This window comes from Rissa tridactyla, chromosome Z (genome assembly GCF_028500815.1).
Source record: "Rissa tridactyla isolate bRisTri1 chromosome Z, bRisTri1.patW.cur.20221130, whole genome shotgun sequence".
NCBI lineage: Eukaryota > Metazoa > Chordata > Aves > Charadriiformes > Laridae > Rissa > Rissa tridactyla.
Window position 1 is genome coordinate 66,790,022 of NC_071497.1, and position 14,010 is coordinate 66,804,031.

Genomic DNA, 14,010 nt, shown 5'->3' on the forward strand with positions numbered 1-14,010 from the left:
TCAGTGTCACACAGATCCAGCTTTTCAGATATAAAAGCAGTTGTTTTGCTCCTCCCATTAAAATCGTTTCACTTGCCACCATCTTTTTACAGCCTCTTCTCATTACACGAAATAAGCAAGCCTCCCTCTGGAGCTGGCAGGGCCCCTGTTACCATTGCTACAAAGGATTTTTCTTCCCACATCTCTTTCCTTCACACATCATCTTTTTCTTCAGCGGACCCATAGTAGCAAAAAGGAGACCTCAGACAGTAGCAGCACCGGTGGGTTATCTCTAGGCTGTTCCAATAAATATATTTCTAGACAGAGATTTCCCACATGACAGCTGTGTTGGAAGTGTAATTCCAAAATTGTCTATTGCATTATCCTGTAAACACGATTCTGGGGAGATTAGTTGAAAGGCATTTCAGCGTTCTGCCACCCACACCCTGCAACCGCAGAGGAGTTTCAGTTCAGATAAAGTACCTAGATTTTGTGGAAACAGCAAGGAGAATTTCCATGGATTTAACAAAAAACCCCAACTCACAGAGAAAGTAAGAAAACTGGCACCAGGAACCTTTTCAAATGATTAACGCATTAAGCCCTTTGGCTCTATTTTCTCTTGTTATTCTTAGCAACTGGTATTTCCAGGAGTGCTGATACGCTTAGCACCATAGGAGGAGTGAACAACAGGTTTCTCTAGCGGGTAGTAACTGGAAGCAAATCATGCACGTACTGGACAGGCCAGCTAGAAAACCTGCCTAGCTGGAAGTCACGCAGTGTCTACCACTCTGTCTTCATTAACATCTCTTTTGCAAAATTCTCTTTTTTCGGTGATGTCCACCAATACGTCCAATCTATATTAGTCACAATAATGGTGTCATGCTCTCACTAAATAATTTTAATCATTCTCTGAAAAAGAGAGCCGTGCCATGAATTTTTCAGTACATTGCTTGTCTGATTTTGTTATCTTTAGCTTGTAGACCTTTATATTCTCAGTATTGAACATATGCATGGGAACAGAAAAATTATCTGAAGGATTTTGATCCTCCATTTTTATACATAACTGAGCTTTCTTATCATCTGTCATGCTAAAAAAGATACATTTTTGGGTTTTTTTTAATCTGAAAGCAATGTTAGAACAAGGGTTAAAGCGGAGGTAATTTAAATTTAATACATAACTTCAAATATAATAATCTCTAAAAATCTGCTTAACTAAAGCAAAGTAATATTATTCACCTGAAGGGAAAAAGATCTTGAAACACATCCTCAGTCAGGCTGGTGTACTTTCTGTATTGTTTTTAATTCTGAAATATAGTCACTTCTAACAGCACATGCTGTCTCAGCACAACAGACAGTTCAGAATCACTTCTCTCATATGCTAGTCTCAAAAAAAAAAAAGCCAGTGCTTCTCTGTTACTGGATTTAATGATATATTGGGCACGCAAGCCTCTAGAGAGGAAAGGTAGGTGCATTAATATTGACAGAATTACTTCTTTTTCCCATTCCAGGATATAGTAATATTTTACAGAAAAGGACATGCCTGACATACTCTCTCATCCACATGTATAAAGGGAAGTAAATTAAAACCCATACTCCCAAAAGTCAACCACAAACATAATGATGGGTTATAAAAGCTACTTGTAAACAAGCAAATAAAAAAGCCAGAGTCATCGTGCTATATTGCAGCTACTCCTATTTGGCTGGCCAGATGCACATGCATCAACTCATGATGCACAGTCTAACCCAGCTATGGAAAACAACCCTTTTCACATTAAGGGTGGCTACAACAAGAGTTTTAGGAACAGCAGAAGTGTTTGTCCTCTATGCTGAGGGAACTACTACACACATCATAAGACAACAGTCATTTTAAGAGACTATATGCTTTTGTACAGCATATGCATGTATTTGTATAGCAATAAAAAATGAAGGTATTTGGTGGCCAAGGTGAGCATTAAAAGATCACATTTCTACCTTTGCTTTTTTCTTTGGAGTTCTTCCTTCAAAGGCAGGCTTTGCTTCTCTGCTCTGTTCAGGCAGTAGCTTGTCTGGATGCACTGTCTGCAGAAACAAACAGGTTGTGCTGTGGAAAGCGACCCAAAAGAGCAGCACAGCATGATAAACTGAAGTCAGGTACAGTGGCCTTTAATATAATTACTCAGAAACAAAATGTGGTAATAGGACGTGAAAAACACTAGGAAGGTCAACAGAATTCAGAAGAAGGGCAAGCAGGAACATCCTGCTTCCCATCAAACCTTTGGCTTCTCATAGCCAGAGCTGGACGGAGCTGATTGCCTGTCCTCTCCAATGAAAAGGTTCAGGATTGCAAGATTTTTGATGTTTCAAGAGAGGAATTCCCTATTTGCACTCAGATTGCCTGGAAATGGGAAAGGTTGCATTCAGATCGCTTCTCTGCCTCACTCACGCAACAACTGGTATTAAGACCTGGTTGAACAGAGCAGACAAGTTTCAGATGATTGCTCTGTTCAAGTACAGACATTACAGTCTTCATGTAAATGTTAAATTTAAATAAATTCTGTATGAAAAAGGTAAAGAGTGATGCTTTAAATCCTATTTGTTACCACTGCTCACATACACTCAGCAGACCAGTAAAGAAGCTGGTTCACAGCCTTTTTGACCTGAATTGTTCAAAATAGTCAAAGTGATTTGAAATAGGTTTATCCAGCCTAAAACTGCCTGTGGAGATGTGCTGAAGAAGATCAAAGCAAAGAACAGCAAAGTGACCTGAAGAAAGTAGCAGATGAAATTCTAGTGAGTGCAAAATAATGTATGTGGGTGAAGAAATAAGCTTAAGTAGATATGCATAATGATAGACTATGTTAGCCAAAAGCACGTAGGAAAGCTAGTACACAAAAAGCATCAGAGCTCAATGATTATCAAACAAAACAAATAAAAGAACTTTTATGAAAGCAATATAGGTCAAAGCAGATAATGTAATTACAGTTTTGTACAGAGGAATAACACTGATGTATTTTCTGGACTGTAGATAGGTCCTACCAACCCACCTTATGGTATACGTAGAACTTAAAAGGTGCAGATGGAGGAATCCAGGATGATGGCACATTTTGGAAGAGCTTCTGTAAAAGGAGACACTAAATTAATTAGTTTTTTTACTTTGACCCTTCTAGTTTGTCATTCTGATTAAATTAAATTAGTCTTAAATTTCTTCAAGAGGACTACTTGGCAAAGTTAAAGAAAAGAGGTAAATGAAAATCAAATACTATAAAAACAAGCCATGAAGAGAATATGCTAGAAGACTATAAAATGATAAATGCCATGAAAAAGTTTGTAGAGAATGATTTTTCGTGTCTTCTCACAATACAAAAGTAAGGAGGCACCCAAAGAAACCATAAGGCTTAAACAAAAGGAAATGCTTTTTCCACATAACTTCTTAATTGAAGTGTGGAATTCATTACCACAGGAAGCTGTGGAGGCCACAGCATGAAAGGAGTTGAAAAAAAAAGGGGATTTGTGGAGGATAAACCCCCTGGTGGCTATTAGACACAATGGTCCGGATGCAAACTTTAGCACAGGAAATTCTTAAACCGTCAATTACTGGAGGTGAGGATAATCACTTGCTACATCCCCTGTTCCTCGTCCTCCTCTTTAAGCACTTATTGCAGGCCATTGCTTGCAACAGGACACTGGGCTGGCTGGACCTTCAATACATAAGTTCTTCTGGTCTTAAATTACATTGCATTTACCATGGTGTAAGAAAACACTTGCGAGCTGCCACCACCAAGTGTGCTACAAAATGGTACTTTACAGTTTGTATAGCTACCCAAAGCAAGCAAGGCAATATTCTGAGGATGGAATAAGAAATCTTTTAGTAGTTACAAATTACTTGCTTGTGAGGGAGACGCTATGGAAAGGAAACTGAGTTTTGCATGATAGAAACTTCCTTTTGCAGTGAGCAGCACCCGAGTGGAACCCTATGCCTGGGTTGAACCCAGCAATTATGGAACAGACCTAGCTGTACTTGCTGAGCTTCACCCAAAAGTTCTCCAAGGAGGAGCACTGGAGGTACTACATATAAATAACCTCTAGTTTTTAATTATATAAGTCTGAACTATGTCTAGTCTTCATCAAATAACAAAAATAGTAATCTACGTATCAAAAATATCACCAAGCAAATATATCCAGGAGCTCCAGCTGGGGTAGGTACCAGCAAATGGAGTGCTGTCCTTGCACTACCACTGACAGCATGAAAAGCTGAGCATTCTGGTCACATCTTCATCAAAAAGTTTACAGCAACACTTCTGTCACACACTATGTTAAAAATGCAGCCTGCACGTATGCTGCAAGAAGATTGTGATCTAACTCCCTAAAATGAGAAGTGTTTGTTTCGAATATTTATGATTGCAGCAAAAAAAAGTAAAAAATCATGTCTTGTGACTCACAAGGCCTAACCCGAGAAATGTAATGTTGCTCAACAAAACAGACCACAGACATTCCTGACAACTGCGAGTGATGGGACATCTCTAGTCTGCTGAGAGTCTGTAAAATGCAAATCATTAATAGCAAGCATCAAACTTTGCACTAAAACAAAAGCTCAGATCCTGTTTACTGCCCCAGTTCCTTTATATTTCACTCAGGTTGGGTCTAATGCCACATGGAGCAAAATGCTTCTGGGGTGGTACCACAACATTCAGTGAAAACTTTTCTATGTTAATTGGGACTGAATAGCAGAGATTGATGGTGGCATGGGGCTATCAAAAGCTCAAGTCCTTGGAAAAAAGGTGCAGGGCTGTCCCATATCAAATTAGATACACATTCAGGGACACCAGCACCCAGGTACCATACCTACAGGGACAAAAAACCTTCAACATAGTAACATTCATCAGACTTTAATATATTGTACTCCAAATCTGTATGCCAATTTTCACACATCCCTACACACAGAGAAATTTTCTAATTTAAAGTAATATTCCTCATTACTATTCTCCTCTATAAAACTATAATTTAAAACTATCCTTTTATATGGAGAAGCATGATAATGTCTGGCCAGCTTACAAAGAAATTAACTATCATTTCCTTTAAATTAAAATTCTTCTGATTGTATATTTGCCGACTACATTCATCTACTATTAAAAGTGTACTTAAAAAGAAAAAAAAAAGCACACACCCAAGCGATCAAAGAAAGTTAATTGCTGAGACCGACTTATGATAAGAACCAACGCAGTCAGCACTTTGAAAGCATGGCTCAGAAGAACCGGCACCAACAGAGAGGGTTTCTATAGTGCTCTGATATTTACATTAGGGGAGGTTTGTGCAAAGCCCAGCAGATTTTCTGAGTGAAGGCGGCCAGGCTAGTGTGGGGGGTGGGTGAGGAAGGAGGGTGGGCGGGGGGCTGCGGGTGGTGGGAATTCCTCTCCCCCCAGCTCCAAGTGCCGGAGGAACAATGGTGAGAAAGGCGGGCGGCTACGCCCAGGTCGGTGGAGACGGACAGTCCCCCACCGCTGTTGTCCCCCACCACGTCCTGGCTTTTCAATAACATTTACACGTCCGCAGTTGTGAACTGCGGAGCTTTATTTTCTTGTGCGACTTGGTGACTTCAAGGGGAAACGCATTAGAAGATAAAATTTGCTTAAACCTTGCAATGATAAACTACAAAGGGAACAGTTGTTATGCATTACTACTAGGCATGCCTTGGCTGACATCCCTTTGACCCGGAGAACTTCGCTTTTCCAAGGAGACCTCTAGTTACTGCAGCACATTTCAGATGCCCAAACTAGGCACATGGTCACACCACACCAGGTCTTAGGGACTCCAGGTCTGACCCAGCCCAAATACTCCTTTACCACAGCTCTTTCCTCCACCCCTGGCAGAGCTCCCTGACTGACTACTCTCTTCCTTGCTTGTCACTGCTAATACCAATATGGGATGGTTTCATACACACGGGGCGAATCTGGGCTGGCATCAGCCGGTTATTGGTTTCTCCCAGCCCTTTGGGGTTTCTTATATAGGGAGGTGCAAGAAGGCGCTCTACAAATGAATTAATTGTTCCCTCTTCGGAGGCTTTTGTGATCTTGGGAATCCAAGCATTGCTTACGTGTAGCAACAGCACTCTGCATCACCGCGTGGCAGGTGAGGTTGGGGAAACGGCCACACGGCAAACCTGGAAGCTTTTGTGATGGTACCCACAGGTCACTGTGGTTAGGAGGCTCCCCCTGCCCCTGTTTGCTCCTCAGGACGTCAGCCCCATGCCCAGGCCCTACGACTGCAGCATTTTCCGTGGCAGTTCCGTGCTGCCAGATGAATTAAACCTCTGTCCCATAGCGCTATGCCTGTCTGCAGCCTAAGCTATCGTACAGGGAGCAGTACAGTGCCTCTAGGGCCTCAGGTGTCTCCTCCGGACAAGCCATTGCCTCTCGTTCCACTCATGTCTTCGCAGCAGATCCCAAACGCAGAATCTGCTCAGCTCTTCCTTGTTATTTGGGCACAGCTTGCTGCATACACCCTGCCCACAGCAGCCCTGTCCTTCTCGCCGCCAGCCCTGGTGTGTCAGTGACCTCTAGAGGCTCAGGCCTCGCCGGGTGCTGTCTCAGCCCACGGCCAGGACACGCTGCCACCGCTGCAGCAGCAGCTCCTGCCCACCCTTCCTGGGGAAAGAGCCATTTGTCCAGACAGAGAACAAGCCACAGAAACACCACTTTGTCTGTGGCACTGGCAACACCTGCACTTGCTTTTGGGAGTGAGAAACACAGCGCAGAGTCCATCAAACACAGTGGGCAAAAAAACCAGTGGGCAAAACCCAGGACAGGGGAGGAGCTGCTGAGCACACTGCCAGGCACTGCTCTCTGCAGGGATGGGCAATGCGCTGCTCACATAAGTTTTAGCTCCTTGTCAGCTCGGGAAAGGGCATGGTGACCATGAGACAGCTGTGAAGATGTCCTTCAGGGAACAACTGAGGAAGGGGCTGTCCCCTATTAAGCAAAGTGCTGCCGGCAGCAAAGGCCCTGGGCTGCGGGCAGCACCACAGCCCACAAGTAGATTCAAATGAACTACCCTGATATAGGTCCCAATGTACACCTAATCTATGTCAAAAATCATAAAATGGCTCACTACCCAGACAGGCAAAACTACTCTGATACCCTCATTCACACTGGCCAGACAGTTTTGTGCTTCTCTTAAATAGAAATGCATACATTCTTACCCTGTATATTTATTTTTTTCAGAGAAAAATAAAATCAAGAACAAAGAAATCCTGCATATATCATATTCTCACTTGTCACATTTTCATTCCCATTCCCTGGAACTACAAATAGCTATAATGCAAGGCTACCCCACCTTGAGGAATGGGGCTCTGAGCTGCAGTCTTCTGTTTCAGAAGGGTCATCAGCTGCTGATGTAATTGCCAGCCTGGGTTTTCCTGTAGTTTATGCTTAAATTCTACATCATCCATGACAGGACACAGCTTTTCCCATGTTTTCATAGAAATATAAGGGTTTTCAGAACATACAACAGCTTGGGATGCTAGTTGTTGGGGGAATAGCCATTGCATGCAGAGGGAACAACCAGTCATGAAGCAGCCCATAGTCAGACACGACAGACTGACCCATACGTGCGGCAGCACTGGCTGGGCCATGTAACGTTCATCGGTTCAGCATAAGCCTGATTCATGTGCCCGAGTTTAACTATGATTAATTTCCCATTATAGGAAACCCCAAGCACTTTGGTGATGTAGGACTTCAAAACCCTGAGCATGCAGAAGAGAGGGTATGTCTGGGTACGTATATGGAATATATACACAGTTATTACAGCTCATGAAATGGTCCCTCTCTGCACTACAGCTGCCTCAAATAACCTTGATGGGCGGAGAAGAGGGAAGGGTTGATTAGAATTAGAGAAGGGCATTTACATACACACACACAAACCCCAAATTCTTGGAGTGTCCTGTCTGAAATTGGAGCACCCAGCTACCAGTACATATACAGAATGATCACTCAATAGCAACAACTGTTAAATACTGCTTTCCTTCCTGCATCTGAAAGTGCTTGATAACATGGACAAAAAAGAGCAGAGAGCACTTTAACTTATTCACAACTATTTCTCACGATGGATATACTCCAGATAAAAAAACATTGTGTGTTTTAGTGAAAAATGCTGAGCACGGCTGCCTGGCCCGACCCCGAGCACCCAGCACTGTGGTCTACCCTGCCCTGCTGGCACCTGTTGATGCTGCCTCCCATCGACCGCAGCACGCAGAAAAACTCACATTCATCTTTAGTCCCGCCCCGATATCCTGCGCTTTACTTTGCTGTTGACCTGCCCAAACCCACCCATCAGACAGCAGCTGGGCCATCCCTTTCTATGAACCTTGCCTCAAAACTAAGCTGGAGGGGTAGAATTCCAGAATACTTTTTTGCAAACCTTTCTCATAGTCAAGATGGACAAAGCCAGTCTGACTAATTCTGCACCAAAAACAATAGCGGCTAAAGTCAATGGGTTATTCTTAAGCGCATTGGTAAGCAAGCGCCACAGAGGTAATGGTCCATCAGATCTCTGGCTATTTCCCTGTGTATACGCTTGCTGTAGGTTGCCTTTGTTCATGGTGCTCATGAATGGACATCTTTATATCCACCTTGCAAATCTATTTCTAATGCAGTCAGACAGTAAATGTATTTCTTATCAAGCCATGGAGCACAAAGCAAAAATAACATAAGCTAATAAAATAGGCCACCAGGAACATGTTAACAGGGTAAGAAGGCCCATTCTATGAACTTATTTAAAGAAAAAAATATGACGTCTCTAGTAGACTAAGAAATTGCCATACATGTTACTGATGCAACTGAAACAAAACTTCCTATCTGTTGCAGTTTTATGCATTCAAAGCTATGAGAACAGGCTATTGCAAAGGGAAGCATGTCCTCCACTTTTTATAGCTAGCTTTTTATTGGGTTTGGTATTTTAGCCCAGCTCCCAGCGGGGGAGGAAAACTGAATCTTCATTTCATCCACATAATGATATCTTACAACTGTGAGTAAAACTTGTAGAATCCGATTTCTGATGTCATGTCTGTGACAATGAAAGTTTTAGTTGTGGAAGGCAGTGAGGAGAAATTTTTTTTCAGATTGCCTGGTTCTTCTGATCAGTGCCAGAAAATACACCCTCTCTCCGGTGCAGGCAGGTGTCTTCACACAGAGGATTTCCCTGGGGGTCAGAAAGGAAGGACCTGAATAAAACAGATGATGTTAAAATACATATATATTTACATGCCTTTCTCTCCACGTATCAGTTTAGCACTCTCCTCTACAGGCTGGCAAGACATACACTGGAGCAAGGGGAAAAAAAACAAGAGGAAAATAAAAAAGGAAGAAAACCAGAAACAGACCACCACCACCACCATATATTTACAACACTGAGTGCAGTAACAGGTCTGGCTGCAATACATGTAGGAAAGCCTGCTGGAGCAATCACGTCACACGTAGGGATAGATGTCAAGTTTTCTTAGGCAGAGATTAGAAAAATATGTTTGTTTCCAAATAAGCTTATCCCTGCATGCTGCCAGGAAATAGTTTAACGAAAGCTGCCACTCAGCTGTGTTTCTTTTGCCATGAAGTAAACAGCAGTGCTGCTGGAAACACTGACATGGCCACTGATTTCTGTGTTATCTGCTGGAACTTGCTCCTGGCGCTTACCCAGCTCTACCTGACTGACTGCAAGCTCTGGTAAGAGCTATCACTAAGAATAGCCCTAATCACTGCTCAAACATTTCCCTCTTCAAGCAAACCAGCACTGACCTATAACAGTTGGCATGATCCTATTTCAACCTTCCAGAAATGCCCTCTGTTTTTATTTGAGGTACTTACTTAAAATCTTATTCAGTTGCATGATGAAGCAGAACATCTGTGCCATTGCGTGTGGAAATGGCATGCTGAACGCACTACAAAAAATAGCTTTGCCATATTTGTAAAGCTCAGAAAAACTCCTTGGATCATCCTCTGCTTTACCAAAAGCTAGGAAGATGTATTTTGACTAAGGAGTCAATTTATATGGCTTTGTATTGACAGCACAGTCTAGAGGGGGGAGAGAGAGAGGAGGGATAGAAGTATGTATCTGGAGAAGACTGTGTACCAACCAACACACAATGTGAACTAAAAACAATGCAAAAGCAAGAGTGTCTTAAAAAAGGAAAAATGAATCAAAGCCAAAATGCAACTTCTCAATGGAAGAGACTGAAGAAATCACTGTTTCTTTTTGCTTGAAGAAGGCCTCCATCATCTACCTGTGAAAACACAAACAAAGCAGATTGAAACCCAGACAGTATGGAAAGCCGGCTGCAGTTTCGGCTTAAAAATGCATTGGCAAGATAAATGGCAAGTAGTCATTCATGTTTTGTTGATACCACAACAGTGTTACCCTGAAGCTGCGGGGACCGAGGGCTAGGACCAGGGAAGGTCTCCCTGCTGCTCCTCACACCCCGTGCAGGGGGAGGTTTCCTTTGCTCACAGTTTCCTCTCGCCACAACCCAAACAGAGACATGGGATTTTCCCCTCTGTGCAGCCAAGAGTTGCGCTGCTGATAACAGGTCTAAGGCAACCCCAGGGCTGAGGCACTTTCCAGCCAGCGCTCACATGTCTCGCAGATTAGAAACGCAGAATTCAAGTCAGGCATGTGCTTTGCTGAGCTGAAACCTGAGCTGCTGTCTCAGGGATGGTGGTGCGAGGAATATTTATTACCTCCAAAGGCTCCAGCTGTGGCTAGAAATGATCCGACAAAAGCTAATGTGACAGAAGCTGGCACAGAAGTACAAAGACAATGAAGGTCTTTTTTATCATCATCTCCAGGCTTTCTACATCAAACCCACCTGATAAATTTACCCTTCCATCTATCTGAACTTCAATTTAATATTTATACACTATCTGGTAGTTCATTAAGCAAAAGCTCTCTCATAACACTCTGTAATCAATATTGATTTTTTCTTGTTTTGTCTTGATTTGGTTTTATCATGCCTACTTTATTTTTAGTTTAAAATACCATTTCACATTTTGTCTTACATTCTGCAGCTGAACATCATCAACCACAAACAGTAGCAAGTCTCAGTTATTCTGCATTTTCTCCTGGGGCTCCACTTCGCCTGGCTGTCTCTAGGCTGTGCTCTGATAGCGATAATAATAGTTTTACCCCTTGCTCAGTAACACTGGGTACTGCAGATATAAAAGTAGCTACAACAGAGAGATGTTATTGTCTCAAATTTTTAATGGGAACCTCTGAGAATTACAAGCGAGAGTACTTAAAAATATCTTGTAGGAAAGTTATCAAAGTTCGTGATAGCCTTTACTTTTTGAGTTTGTTTTGGTTTTGTTTTTTTTTCAAATAAGGTTTGTATGCATTTTTAAATATTCAGGTGTGTTTTAAAAAGCACAAAATTTATAAAAGAATAAATCCAAAATTAGCAATAGTAACGTATACCTTGACTTTTGTAAGTCTTTTGACATGCAGTATTCTTGCATCCAAGCTAGAAACAAGGACGTGTTGAGTGAACCGTAGGGTAGGCTGGGAAACTGGAGGGATGCTGGGGATTAAAGACCAGAGGTGAGCAATTCACAGTCCAGTTGGCAACCAGTCAGGGGCAACATTTCTCAGGGGAGGATGCTGGGATTGACGGTCTTGAGCATCGTCCCCAGTGACCCAGGCAGTGGGACGCAGTGCACCCTCAGCAAGTTTGGGAAAGGCATCAGTGGGCACTGTCTGTGCCCCGCAGTGGGCGTGCTGGCTGGGCTGGCTGGCAGGCAGAGGGAAGGGGTGGTCTCCCCACTCAGCAATCCTGCAGCCCCGTCCAGGCTACAGTTCTTCCTGTAATCACCCAGGCACTGATAGATCAAACCATGAGCAGTTCTGGAGAGGTAAAATACTGAGGGTTCAAGCTAGGTTGGTCAAACCAAGCTCAAGAATAAGTGTGGACACTGACCCACTGAGAAAAAGGAGAAGTGCCTGAGGAACCAAATGAGGAAAAATTAAAGCCAGTCAGGATTATTCCTTATGCTAACCCCCTTCCCTCTATCTATTTTGCAGTTCTTCACTCTGTGTGTAAATCCTCTTGCAATCACAAAAATGATGGGATAACGACTTTGTCTTAACCTCACAACAAGCTGGAGGGAGGAGGTTGAGTAAGAACAGATGTCTGAAGTGTTGGGCAGGGGAGAGCAGTGATGTGGACGGAGAAGGGGATGCTGCCGGCAAACGCTTCCTGTTTTGATCCACGGGGGGAATGTGCAGCATAGGCTCCTGTTCTTATCACGAGAAAGCTCTTCCTTCCTATGTCCCTCTTTCAGCTCGAGAGGTCAAAGCAAGCTAGTCTGCCTGAAAACAAGCAGAAAAGGAGCACAGTTCAGGTTTTCCACTGGCAACAAAACCACTGCTCCCCACCAAGGCTAGCCACGTCCTGCAGTCCCCCCTCGCTGTTTGCTCCCCCCTGCCCAGCAGCCTCTCCTGGGGCTCCTGTCCTGCACCCCAGACCAGTGCTTCTCCTGCTTGTTCCCATCAGCAGCAGAGCCAGCTCACACGTTCCCGTTGAGCTGCCCATTCCTGCCCCTCATATGTATAAGGTAACTTGACAGATCAGATGGATGAAATGATGGGCGTTAGAGATAATCCCCTTCAAACAGTTCTGCAAAGGAGCCCCATCACCTCCATCCCAGGAAAACTACCCATGCTACTCCCAACCCTGATGCCGCAACAGAAAGTTTTCTGTTCTGGATCCATTCACCAAAGCTGATCCTTCGGACAGAGGTTTTGGAATAGGGCAGGATTTCCACACAATGCATTTAATTCAAGTTTGCCACTTCAGAAAGTGAAACTATTTGAACCATATTGAGACCTTCAAAAACATCTCCTCCTCTGTTTTCCTAATTCTGTTTTGCCCTACCATTTCCAAAAATAAACAAGCTTTCTGTTAAGAACCTCCCACAATGCAGCAATCACCGTTTTGTAGAATCTGCACGGGGGTAATGCTCTTTTCAGTTGTCAAAGCCAACTTTTTCCCTATTCTCCTAAAGGGACAACTGCCTCTCGTATTTCCAGTTTCCAGAAGCACCTTCTTTTTTACCCTGTGGTTCAAGGAGGCTCCCTGGTACATACAACAAGTCAAGTTTCAGTAGCACCATTTTTTTCTTCTGAGTTTAATAGGCCGCTCTTCTCTGATGGAAGCTGATTTTTCTACCCCACTCATGCTGTGATTCATCCATGCCCCACTCAGCCCTGTCAGGCGGCATCTTTGGGCATTTGTGCTCTTCAAAACCCTGTTTGGAAATCCTAATTCCATCAACAGACTTTACTCACCCGCTCATTTCTATGTAATTATACTTTGAACAAATAAAGGCCAAGGGTATATAATTCTAGCTTTATCAGACCCATAGAGCTCTGAAAAATGATCTTTGACTTGCAGGGAAAGAGTTTCTTCTACAAAAGTACACACAACAATGTCTCACAGCCTGTTCTGCATTTGCACTGGGGTGCTGATTTCTTTCAAAGACTTAAAGAAGCAGAATTACCTCATACAGCACAGGATAAGATTTTTCAGTTAAATAATTTTTTGTGCAAAAATGCAGATTTGGGTACAACTATAACTATTTGCAGACAGGTACATGATTTATTGATTAGTTTCAGCTGGAAAAGCCTGGAGAGAAGGGAAGAGAAATATTAAGAAGTGTTTTGATTTTTCCATTTAAAAAACAACTTAGTTTAGAAATGCTCCTGAACATAACACTAAATAATTCAAAAAATGTAAAAAAAAAAGTCCTAAGGTAACAACATTTTTTCCTTTTTCCCGTTCAGTGAAATAAGAGTAATTGATAACCGGCCAGATTTAAAATCAGAGCTAACCCACAAACTAAGATGCCTCCTAGAAAAGTAGTTGCAAGGCACTGCACTAGAGGAATCACCACAGTCTCAAGAATATCAATTGCCTGAGGTTTAGGCACGCTTATATATTGAATCTGTCTAAAGACAACATCTAAACAAACCTTGAGACAGAGCTACACTGCTGATTAACTAGTCGTATTAGGCAGT